The following is a 13,558-nucleotide window of genomic DNA, read 5'->3' on the forward strand; positions in this document are numbered from 1 at the left end:
GACCTCTCATATTTTTCCTTCTAGCTGCTCCAGGATATAGGAGGCAGGATATAGGATAAAATAAAAATATTTTTTATCATCACAATCTATTTTTCCTTCTTTTTTTGTGAAAAATAACATATATACAAAAAAGCGATAAATTTCACAGCACAGCACCACAATTAGTTGTAGAACATATTTCAGAGTTTGACATGGGTTACAATTTCACAATTTTGGGTTTTTATTTCTAGCTGCTTTAAAATACTAGAGACTAAAAGAGAGATCAATTTAATGATTCAGAGTTCATATTCATTTGTTAAATCCTACCCTCTCTGTATAACTCCACTATCACCTTTGATCTCTCCATCCCTCTCTCTAGGAGTGTTTGGGCTATGGCCATTCTAAATTTTTCATATTGGAAGGGTCTGTCACTAATATGGGGTAAGGAGATGGAACTATCAGAAGTTCTGGAGAGGCTGGGCTAGGTTTCAGGACTTATCTGGACCTGGGATCCATCTGGAGGTTGTAGGTTTCTGGAAAATTACTCTAGTGCGTAGAACCCTTGTGGAATCTTATATATTGCCCTAGGTGTTCTTTAGGATTGGCTGGAGTGGTCCTGGTTGGGGGTTGGCACGTTGTGATAGGTAGCAAGGGCTAACTGAAGTTTGTATAAAATCAACCTCTAGAGTTGCCTCACGACTCTATTTGAACTCTCTCTGCCACTGATACTTTATTCGTTATACTTTTTTCCCCTTTTTGGTCAAGATGGAATTGTTGATTCCACGGTGCCAGGGTTGGATTCATCCCTGGGAATCATCTCCCATGTCACCAGGGAGGCTTTCAACCCTGGATGCTGAGACTTTATTTTGTCTCATTTCTCTCTTCTGCCTTTTGGTCAAGAACACTTTCTCAATCCCATGATGCCAGGTCCTGGTTCATCCCCAGGAGTCGGGTCACATGTTGCCACGGAGATTTAAACCCCTGGGAGTCACGTCCCATGAAGTGGGGACGGCAGTGAGTTCACCTGCCAAGCTGGCTTAGAGAGAGAGGCCACATCCAAGCAACAAAAGAGGCTCTCCGGAGGTGAGTCTAAGGCATAATTATCAGTACGCTTGGCCTCTCCTTTGCAGGAATAAGCTTCATAGGGGCAAGCCCCAAGATCAAGGGCTAAGCTTATTAAACTGGTTGTCATCACTGCTTGAAAGAGTATCAGGAATTCCCAAGATGGGGAAGTTTAATATTTCCTTGATAGGGGATAGTTTCGCTTTGATAGTTGGTGATGCTGTGTATGTCAGTTCTTTGTCATCTGAACCAATGAAAATCGTTTAAAATTGTGAGTGCTGCTGATCGTACAACCAAGTGAGGATACTGTAAGACACGGTTTGCTTACTTTGGACATTATCCATGATGGCCAACAGATGGAGTCGAAGGGTACAATGACTGAGAAGCAGAAAGTGAACTGTGATTCATTTATATAAAGGAATACGGGGTATATATAAAAAGGAAGGATGTCGAGAGGCACACAATGAACTGAATAAACCTTGAGGACAATGTGTTATGCAAAATAAGTCAGAAGCAAAGGAACAAATATGCTAAGGTCTTTTTCAGAAAATACTTATAAGAAAATGGGACACTAGTCTATAAGCTCTTATAGCAGCAGACTTAGTCTGAAGTTGTAAATGTATCTCTAGATTCTGAGACCCTGAGATATAAGTGCATGTGCTGATATTTCCCTAGAAATTTGAGTAACTCTGTGATACCTAAGACCCAGAAAGGAATGCTGCAGACCCAAAAGTTAGCAAAGCTATTTACAATAACAGTTAAATGAACCAAAAAAGAGATCAATCCTCAATTAGAGATAAAAATGAAGCCAATCTGGCTGGATCTAAGGTAAATCAGACCACAGTTAAAAGATGATAGTGTTAACTTATGTGTGAGACTAAAGCAAAAAAAATGTTTATTTGATTCAAAATTTATATTTTGACTAACACATTTCCTAATACAATTTATGTGAACAGCTTAATTGAACACCATAGTACATGGAACCTTGAGTAGGGCATGAGATTTTGTAGGTTTGTCCACAGTGATGCCTCGATAAATCCCAGAGTGATTTGAACAGTGAATAAAAAAGTATTTACAAAGTGCCCCTGGGGAAATGGTGAGAAAGGGGGAAAATTCAGCTTCCCCAAGTGGAAATTCTTGATTTTCTCACAAGCACTGGGGACAACCAAAGCAATAGGCTGAGCCCTCTATTGGAGGTTTGTTCATATGAAACTTAACCCCGCAAAGGCTAGGCTAAGCCTACTTAAAATTGGGCCTTAAGAGTCACCCCCAAGAGAGCCTCTTTTGTTGCTCAGATCTGGCCTCTCTCTCTCAGCCAACATGACAGGCAAACTCACTATCCTCCCCCTCTCTACATGGGACATGACTCCCTGGGGTGTGGACCTTCCTGGCAATGTGGGACAGAAATTCTAGAATAAGCTGGGACTCAGCATCAAGGGATTAAGAAAACCTTCTCAACCAAAAAGGGGAAGAGCAAAATGAGACAAAATAAAGTGTCAATGGCTGAGAGATTCCAAACAGAGTCAAGAGGTTATCCTGGAGGTTATTCTTACGTATTAAATAGATATCACCTTGTTAGTTAAGATGTAATGGAGAGGCTGGAGGGAACTGCCTGAAACTGTAGAGCTGTGTTCCAGTAGCCATGTTTCCTGAAGATGATGGTATAATGATATAGCTTTCGCAATGTGACAGTGTGATTGTGAAAACCTTGTGTCTGATGTTCCTTTTATCTACCTTATCGACAGATGAGTAAAACATATGGATCAAAAATAAATAAATAATAGGGGGAACAAATGTTAAAATAAATTTAGTAGATTGAAATGCTAGTGATGAATGAAAGGGAAGAGTAAGGGGTATGGTATGTATGAATTGTTTTCTTTTTATTTCTTTTTCCAAATTGATGCAAATGTTCTAAGAAATTATCATGATGATGAATATATAACTATGTGATGATATTGTGAGTTATTGATTATAAATCAAGAATGGAATGATCAATTGGTAAGAATGTTTGTGTTTGTGTGTAGTTAAGTTTAGTAAATAAAAAAAAAGATTATAATGTACCTAACTGTAATACAATAATGTTAGAACACTGAATGAAGCTGAATGTGAGAATGATAGAAGGAGGAGGGTTGGGGGCACAAATGAAATCAGAAGGAAATATAGGCGATAAAGACTGAGATGGTATAATCTAGGAATGCCTGGAGTGTATAATGATAGTGACTAAATGTACAAATTTAAAAATGTTTTTGCATGAGGAAGAACAAAGGAATGTCAATACTGCAGGGTGTTGTAAATAAACAGCTATTCATATTTTAAAACTTTAATTTATGTTTGAGACTAAAGCAAAAAATGTTTATTTGGTATGAAATTCATATTTTGACTCATGCATTTCCTAATATAACTTATGTGGACAGTTAATTGAACACCATAAATGCATGAAACCTTGAGTAGGGCATGGGATTTTGTAGGTTTGTCCAGAGTAAGGTCCCGATAAATCCCAGAGTGATTTGAACAGAGAATAAAAAAGTATTTGCAAAGTCCTTGGGGGAATGGCAAGAAAGGGGAAAATGCAACTTTCCCATGTGGAGAATTCCTGATATTCTCACAAGCAGTAGGGACAAAGAAAGCAATAGGCCGAGCCCTCAATCTTGGGGGTTGTTCATATGAAACTTCTCCCCGCAAAGGACAGGCTAAGCCCACTTAAATTAAGCCTAAGAGTCACCCCCAGAAAACCTCTTGTTGCTCAGATGTGTCCTCTCTCTCTCTCTCAGCCAACACAACAAGCAAATTCACTGCCTTTCCCCTCTCTACATGGGACAGGACTCCCAGGGGTGTAAACCTCCCTGGCAACGTGGGACAGAAGTCCTAGAATAAGCTGGGACTCAGCATCAAGGGATTGAAAAAAGTTTCTTGACCAAAAGGGGGAAGAGTGAAATGAGACAAAATAAAGAGTCAATGGCTAAGAGATTTCAAATAGAGATAAGAGGTTATCCTGGAGGTTATTCTTACACATTAGATAGATATAACCTTGTTATTCAAGATGTAATAGAGAAGCTGGAGGGAACTGCCTGAAAGTGTAGAGCTGTGTTCCAGTAGCCATGTTTCTTGAAGATGATTGTATAATGATATAGCTTTCACAGTGTGACTGTGTGATTGTGAAAACCTTGTGTCTGATGCTTCTTTTATCTACTTCATGGACAGATGAGTAAAACATATGGATTAAAAATAAATAAATAATAGTGGGAACAAATCTTAAAACAAATTTAGTAGATTGAAATGCTAGTGATCAAAGAAAGGGAGGGGTAAGCGGTATGGTATGTATGAATTTTTTTCTTTTTTCTTTTTATTTCCTTTTCTGAATTGAGGTAAATGTTCTAAGAAATGATCATGATGATGAATATACAACTATGTGATGATATTGTGAGTTATTGATTATAAATCAAGAATGGAATGATCATATGGTAAGAATGTTTGTGTTTATATGTTGTTATACTTAAAAAAATAATTAATTAAAAAAGAATAAGAGATGTTTTTCTGGGGAGAAAAAAGAAAAGATGATAGTGTACTGGGCAGGCAACGGTGGCTCAGTGGCAGAGTTCTCGCCTACCATACCGGAGACCCGGATTCGACTCCTGAAGCCTGCTGTGGTAGTTAGATTCAGTTGTCAACTTGGCCAGGTGAGCATACCTAGTTTTGTTGCTGTGGACATGAGTCAATGGTACGTGAACCTCATCTGTTGCTGATTTACATCTGCAGTAGGCTAGGAGGCGTGCCTGCTGTTTGACTTAATTGGCTGGTGCTTAAATGAGAGACCACAACATAGCACAGCCTAAGCAGCTCAGCATTCCTCATCTCAGCACTCACAGCTCAGCCCAGGCCTTTGGAGATGCAGAAAGAAGTCACCCTGGGGAAAGTTGTTGAAACCCAGGGGCCTGGAGAGAAGGCCGGCAGAGACCACCCTGTGCCTTCCCATGTAAGAAAGAACCTCAGTGGAAAGTTAGCTGCCTTTCCTCTGAAGAACTAACAAAATAAACCCCCTTTTATTAAAAGCCAATCCGTTTCTGGTGTGTTGCATTCCAGCAGCTAGCAAACTAGAGCACCTGTACATGCCAAAAAAACAGACGACGGTGTACGTACTCTAGACCTTCACCTAACTGTCTGAGACCAAATGCAGACGTTTATTATGTCTAAAATCTAAATTTTCCATAACACATAAACTAAATCAACTCGTTGGGATAGCTCATTTAAACAATGCAGACTCCTGGAGTCCAGAACAGGAACCAGGCCTTATAATTCTGTATGGCTTAATGTAATGCCAGAATACATCTCAGACTATGGTGGGGTGATAATTTAAAAAGTATTGGTAGAAAGATGGCAGCATAATAAGTTGTAGAATTTAGTTTGTCCTCCAGGGCAGCTAGTAAATAGCCAGGAATAGTATGGAACAACTGCTGAGGGGACTTCAGTGACCAGAATGATGTATATCATTCACCAGTCCAGGACGGGTGGAACACCTGAGACCCCACACAAAATTGTGAGTCTCCCAAGCTGTGCAAGCTGGTGCCCCTCCCCCATAGGGACAGCAGACTGGTTCCTGAAGCAGAAAGAAACAGTCTCTACTAGGAGCAAGGAAGGTAGCTCAACCAAGCTCCAATTGCAGAATTACTTAACAAATATGGACTGCTGAAAATAGGCCCTGAGCACATATAAACTTGGAGTAAGGTCAAAAAGAACCAGGAGTTTTCACCCCGGCAGAGAGGGGTGGGGCTGATGGAGAAAAAAAACACACACAACAAAATCAACAACAAAGGTTTTTTAAGTTGGATGAGCACAAAATACTGGAAAACGGCTGAACCCCAAGAAAAGGGGACATCTAGAGCTTGGGGGCACATACAGCCATATACCAATCCCAGCTCATGATTGGCAAACCTGGGGAACTGGAGGCTGGCTCTGAAAAGACTTTTTTTTTTTTTCTTTTTTTTAAATTATTATTTCTTAGCAGTTTATTAGGTAGAACTGGGAGCACGCTCAGGCTTCAGTACTGCCCCAGGCAAGGGTGGAATTAAGGCATGCCTGAGAGACAGAGTAACTAGTCCAGTAAATGGGGATAATTCCCTAAAGGGTGTATCTTCCCCAAGAACAGGGAGGTGGAGGCCCTCCTTCAGGGAATTCAGGCCCCAGGTACTGAAAAACAGAAGCAACCTAGGCCCACCCTCTACCTCAGCTTCTGCTCAACCACGCCCCTGACAGGGACAAGATCAGTTTAGAATTAAAGGCACCGCATCACTTTATGCTAATGTGAAGCTGTAGGCTGACAGGTACTACATACTGGGCAGGAAAGGAAAAGCACAAAGTCTAGAGGCTTCATAGAATAGTCTGACAACCTGTTGGGTCTCACCCTCAGGGAAACTTGATACTGGTTACTCTCTCCTCCTGAGACATGGGTCTGTCTGGTCTGGGAAAATCTGACTGGGGTTGATCATATCTGAGGAGACCCTCTTCAAAAAAAGGCTCCACATAGGTAGGGCAAGAAACAGAAAAACAAGAACTGAAAAATTCTGATCAGTTAAGCAGATGCTATGCTAAAGGTCTAGAATAAGTTGAACTGAAGGTCCGAGAATAAAACCAACCAACAACAACAACAACAAAACTCTAGGTAAAAGAGAATAAACTAATTAATGGAATCAAATGTCTAGACACCAGGAAACAATAATGAGTTACTGTGTTTGTCTGAAAGCTACCGGAATGCAATATACCAGAACTGAAATGGCTTTTATAAAGGGAAATTTAGTAAGTTACAATTTTACAGTTCTAAGGAAGTGAAAGTGGTCAAATTAAGGTGCCAACAAGAGGTCACCTTCACTCAAGGAAGGCCAATTGATCTGGAACACCTCTGTCAGCTGGGAAGTCACATGGCGGCATCTGCTGGTCCTTTCTTCCTGGGCTCCATTGCTTTCAGTCTCAGTCCATGCAGAGGTTCCTCACTTCGCTTCTCTGGGGCTAGGTTTCATCTCTTGGCTTCCCTTAGCTCTCTCTCCAGGTTCTAGCTTGCTTAACATCTCATGGTGATGTCTGCTGGGTCCCAAGCATCTCCAAACATCCATGTCTCTGCTCTCCACATATCCACATTTGTGTCAGTTCCACTTTGAAGTTTCTGTCAGCTCTGAGGCTTCTGTAATTCCTATAGGCTCTGTAATTTCATTTCTGTTGTTTCTCAAGACTGTCATTTCTGAGGTCTCTCCAAAATGCTTCCTCTTTGAAAGGATTCCAGGAAACTAATCAAGGCCCACCTGGAATGCATGGAGTCAATCTCCAACTAATCAAAAGTTAATACCACAATTGGATGTGTCACATCTCCATAGAGATAATCAAATAAAAATATTCCAGCCTACATTAATGAATCAGGATTAAAATAAGGGGGTGCCCACAAAGGATAAATCAAGCCTACTTAAAATTAGGCATAAGAGTCATCCCCAAGAGAGCCTCTTTTGTTGTTCAAAAAAAAGAGGATGTGACCTCTCTCTCCAGCCAACACAACAAGCAAACTCACCACCCTCCCCCTGTTTATGTGGGACATAACTCCCAGGGGTGTGGATCTTCCTGGCAACGTGGGACAGAAATCCTAGAATAAGCTGAGACTCAGCATCAAGGTATTGAGAAAAACCGTAAAATGAGCTGAGACTCAGCATCAAGGGATTGAGAAAATCTTCTCGACCAAAAGGGGGAAGAGTGAAATGAGACAAAGTGTCAATGGCTGTGAGATTCCAAACAGAGTCGAGAGGTTATCCTGGAGGTTATTCTTACCCATTAAGTAGATATCACTTTGTTATTTAAGATGTAATGGAGAGGCTGGAGGGAACTGCCTGAAAATGTGGAGCTGTGTTCCAGTAGCCATGTTTCTTGAAGATGATTGTATAATGTACAGCTTTCACAATGTGACCGTGTGATAGTGAAAACCTTGTGTCTGATGCTCCTTTTATCTACCTTGTCAACAGACGAGTAGAACATATGGAATAAAAATAAATAATAGAGGGAACAAATGTTAAAATAAATTTAGTTTGAAATGCTAGTGATCAATGAAAGGGAGGGGTAAGGGGCATGGTATGTATAATTTTTTTTTTCTGTTTTCGTTGTATTTCTTTTTCTGAATAGATGCAAATGTTCCAAGAAATGATCATGATGATGAATATGCAACTATGTGATGATATCGTGAATTACCGATTACATATGTTGAACGGAATGATCAAAATAGGAATGTCTGCATTTGTTTGGTGTTTTTTTGGTATTTAAAAAAATAAAATTAAAAAATAAAATAAAAAATAAAGGGGTGCTCCCACAAGATTGGATCAGGGTTAAAACATGGCTTTTCTAGGGTACATAATAATACTTTCAAACTGGCACAATCATACTAGGAAAATCGAAGAGATGGCCCAGTCAAAGGAACAAACCAACATTTCAAATGAGATACAGGAGTTGAAACAACTCGTTAAGGATGTTTGAACAGACATGCAAAAACACATCAAAAGTCAAATCAGTGAATTGAGGGAAGATATGGCAAAAGAGATGAAGGATATAAAAAAGACATTGGGTGAACATCAAGAAGAACTCAAAAGTTTGAAAAAACAAATAGCAGAACTTATGGGAATGAAAGGCACAATATAAGAGATGAAACACAGTTGTGTTAGTTAGATTCAGTTGTCAACTTGGCCAGGTGAGCATACCTAGTCTTGTTGCTGCGGACATAAGCCAATGGTACGTGAACCTCATCTGTTGCCAATTGCATCTGCAGTCAGCTAGGAGGCGTGTCTGCTGCAATGAGTGATGTTTGACTTAATTGGCTGGTGCTTAAATGAGAGATTGCAATGTAGCACTGCTAGCAGCTCGGCATTCCTCATCTCAGCACTTGCAGCTCAGCCCAGGCCTTTGGAGATGCAGAAAGAAGTCACCCCGGGGAAAGTTGTTGGAACCCAGGGCCCTGGAGAGAAGACCAGCAGAGACCATCTTGTGCCTTCCACATAAGAAAGAACCTCAGTGGAAAGTTAGCTGCCTTTCCTCTGAAGAACCAACAAAATAAATCCCCTTTTATTAAAAGCCAATCCGTCTCTGGTGTGTTGCATTCTGGCAGCTAGCAAACTAGAAAAACAGTGGAGACATACAACAGCAGATTTGAAGAGGCAGAAGAAAGGCTTAGTGAACAGAGGACAGGACATCTGAAATCCCACACACAAAAGAACACATAGGGAAAAGAATGGAAAAATACAAGCAAGGTCTCTGGGAACTGAATGACAACATGAAGCACATGGATATATGTGTTCTGGGCATCCCAGAAGGAGAAGAGAAGTAAAAAGGGGCAGAAAGAATAAAGGAGGAAGTAATCACTGAAAAATTTTCCATCTCTTATGAAACATAAAATTACAGAGCCAAGAAGTACAGCGTACCCAAAAGAAAAGATCAATAGACCTACTCCAAGACACTTACTAATCAGATTGTCAAGTGTCAAAGACAAAGACAGAATTATAGAAGCAACAAGAGAAAAGCAATCCAACACATACAAGGGAAGCTCAATAAGACTATGTGTGGATTTCTCAGCAGAAACCATAGAGGTGAGAAGGCACTGGTGTGATACATTTAAGATTATGAAAGAGATAAACCAAGAATTCTATACCCAACAAAACTATCCTTCAAAATGAAGGGGGAATTCTTGCCTGCCATGCTGGAGACCCAGGTTCCATTCCTGGCCCATTCACTTTCCAAAAACAAGCAAACAAAAGAAAGAAAAAACAAACAAACAAAAATTCAATACATGGTACTGCAATACTGGGACACTCACATGTCAAATGGAAAAAGAATGAACTGTGACCCCTGCCATACAGCACAAAAAAAAACAAAAACAAAAACAGGGGGTTGTGGCAGAATGGGCCAGCTGGCCTGCTCCCCTCCCCAGCCCCAGTGGGCTGATGAGCTTCCCTGAGGAGGTGGGGAGGGGAGGACTGAGCTGGCTGGCAGGTGGGCTATGATGTTGAACTTCTGCGCTGCCCACAACTGCATGCGCAAGAGCACCCAGTCCGACCTGACCTTCAGGTTCCTGCAGGACCCAGCCAGATGCCAGAAGTGGGTGGAGAATTGTAGGATGGCAGACTTGGAAGGTGTGCTGGTCTGAAAGGATGTATGGGCCCTAGAAAAGCCGTGTTTTAATCAAAACCTCATTTCATAAAGGCAGAATACTCCCTATTCAATATTGTATGTTTGAAACTGTAATTAGATCATCCCCCTGGATATGTGATTTAATCCAGAGTGGTTGTTAAGCTGGATTAGGTGACGACATGTGTCCACCCATTTGGGTGAGTCTTGATTGGTTTATGGAATCCTATAAAAGAGGAAACATCTTGGAGAATGCGAGCGATTCAGAGAGAGCAGAGCAGAATGACACAGCCACGAGAAGCAGAGTCCACCAGCCAGCAACCTTTGGAAATGAAGACGGAAAACACCTCCCGGGTATCTTCATGAAGGGAAGCCAGGAGAGAAAGCTAGTAAATGATGCTATATTTGTCACATGCCTTTCGATGAGATGAGAGATGAGAGAGAAACCCTGACCCTGTTCGCCACGTGCCTTCTCACTTGAGAGAGAAACCCTGAACTTCATTGGCTTTCTTGAAATATATATTTAAGATTATGAAAGAGATGAATCCAGCATATCTTTCCCTGGATGCCTTTAATTGGACATTTCAATAGACTGGTTTTAATTGGGACATTTTCTTGGCCTTAGAACTATAAACTAGCAACTTATTAAATTCCCCTTTTTAAAAGCCATTCCGTTTCTGGTATATTGTATTCCGGCAGCTAGAAAACTAGAACAGAAGATAAAACACCTGATCAGCTAAATCAACATTATCAGGTATGTGCCAAACACTTTGAGACCTCTATGATCTGTAGAACTCTACATTATGCAGAGGCATCAGAAAACTAAAGAATGATTGGGTTATTTTATTTCTCAAAATTAATTGAAGCAGATACTCACGAAGTCATGGGGAGAGTCCTTTTAGGACAGTTCTTTGAGATACTGCTATACCAACAATGTTTGAGCTTACCAGTCATTTAAACAACCCACATAAGAGACACAGAAAACAAATAAAAGAATTGAGTGACATTGAAATCAGGACACTGAAACTGAAAAAAAATGATGAAACTTCTGAACAGGAACAAAAACATAAAGAAACAAACAACAGCAATGCTCAGAACCCAAATGCAGAAGGGAGTAAAGAACAGGATGAAGACATTTTACCTTTAATCCTTGAAGAGATGAAAAGCAAAGAATACCTAAAATCTTCATTTGAAAATTTGCTTCTTACGGGAAAACAAAACACACCTCTGGATGGACATGAGGTTGATGAACTCCCTGAAGGTCTCTTTACACCTGATAACTTTCAAGCACTGCTGGAGTACCGAATAAATTCTGGTGAAGAGCTTCTGAGAAAGCATTCTGAGACAATAGCAGTCAACACGTTGTTCTGTTCAAAGAAAAACACAGCAGAAACACCAGATGCTAGAGATATGCGAGAGCTGCATTGGGGAAGAAAGTCTCGGGGAAGTGAGAGACTCACACTTCAATGATCACTGATGATGTGGTGGACATAGGCAGGGAAGAGTCCCTGCTTGTGTTGGTAAGATTTGTGGATGAATCTCATAAACTGGGAGAGGAATTTGTGGGCTTCCTCCCTTATGAAGCAGATGCAGAAATTTTGGCTGTGGAATTCCCCACTGCAATAACTGAGAAATGGGGACTAAACATGGAATGCTGTCATGGACGGCTTACATTGTGTCCAGTGGCTTTTCTTCCATAATGAAAGTTGTTGGCTTCCAGACTCCCAGAGAAATAGCCCCACTTATCTACACACTCTGTTCTTCCTGTACCTTAAATATGTGGTTAGCAAAATCAGTGCTTGTTATGGGAGTATCTGTTGCATTGGGAATTATTGAGGAAGTTTCTTCTTTTTTCCATTGATCACTGCAACTAATTTTAGAACTTGACAATGTAATTTCGGTCCTTTTTCAGAGCAATGAAGAAAGGGGTAATGAACTGAAGGAAATTTGCCATTCTCAGTGAACAGGCAGGCATGATGCTTTTGAGATTTTAGTGGAACTCCTGCAAGTGTTTGTTTTGTGTTTAGATGGTATAAATAGTGCCAAAAATATGAGATGGAGTAACTGTATAGCTGGCCAAGCATTTATACTCTGTAGGGCAGCTAACAGATTTTGATTTCATTGTTACCATTGTTGATCTTTAAAATGTTCTATCTTTTACAAGAGCCTTTGGGAAAAATTTCCAAGGGAAAACCCCTGATGTCTTTTTTGCAGCTAGCAGCTTGACTGCAGTGCTGCATTCACTAAATGAAGTGATAGAAAATATTGAAGCTTATCATGAATTTCGGATTGAGGAAGCCACAGATTTGGCCACCAAACTTGATGGTCACATGGAACTCCTGGCAAATTCCACAGAGCTCAGCAAGGTAACCTGGGGTCTCAGTTAACCTCGGAGTTATACAATAAAGAAGCCTTAAGTGTGCCAACAGTGGCGCACATTACTCAGGAACTTGAAGATATATTTTCAGGACAGCACTCAAAACCCTTAAATGCTTCTCTCTGATACTCTCTGTCATGGGACAGCTCAAGTTCAATACACTGGAGGAACACCGTGCTGACTTGTACAGAAGTGACTTACCCAATCCTGGCCCACTCTCAGCTGAGCTTTATTGTTGGAGAATCAAGTGGAAACACAGGGAAAGATAGAGAGCTTCCATACACCATTTATGAAGCCCTCCATCTACCTGACATCAAGTTTTTCCCTAGTGTTTATGCTTTGTTGAAGGTCTTATGTATTCTTCCTGTGATGAAGGTTGAGAATGAATGCTATGAAGATGGAAGAAAGCATCTCAAAGCATACCTGAGGATACTGACAGGCCAAAGGTCAAGTAACTTGGCTTTACTTAACATAAATTTTGACATAAAACATCATTTGGATTTGATGTGGACACATGTATCAAGCTCTACATGACTAAGTCAGCGCTTCCTACAAGTAATTCAGAAACTACTGAAAATACTTAAGACTTTTAAAATATGTTTTCATCTTACATTGGAAGAGAAGCTGTGAGGTGTATGTAAGCTGCTTAATTACTGACTCACTTTGCCAATGGGTACCCCATTGAATACATTAGTCATTAATAATCTATTTGAATTCTCATGCTTTGAAGACCCATCTATTCTTCCAGAAGATAGCATTGAAAGTGCCACATTTCATTTTTACGTAATCTTTTTTACTGGCATTCTGGAATTACTTTAATTAAGTCATTTTAGACATTATATTAATCATCACTATGGATCCAATCATCAGTCCAGTTATCAGCACTTGAAAAAATAAATTTTGACGGGGTGTGGAAGGAAGGAATGCATTTTGTAAAATGTTAAAATGAGGCTCACAACTACCTTTAACTAGGAGGATTTTTTTTAATTGTCATCTTTT

At 40.3% G+C, this 13,558-nt stretch overlaps 1 pseudogene; it reads left to right on the plus strand.

Annotated features, from left to right (window-relative positions):
- Window positions 1-10,057: 10,057 nt before the first annotated feature.
- LOC143645846 (52 kDa repressor of the inhibitor of the protein kinase-like) lies at window positions 10,058-13,143 on the plus strand (annotated as a pseudogene).
- Window positions 13,144-13,558: the final 415 nt, after the last annotated feature.

Source organism: Tamandua tetradactyla, chromosome 9, assembly GCF_023851605.1.
Source record: "Tamandua tetradactyla isolate mTamTet1 chromosome 9, mTamTet1.pri, whole genome shotgun sequence".
NCBI classification, from domain to species: domain Eukaryota; kingdom Metazoa; phylum Chordata; class Mammalia; order Pilosa; family Myrmecophagidae; genus Tamandua; species Tamandua tetradactyla.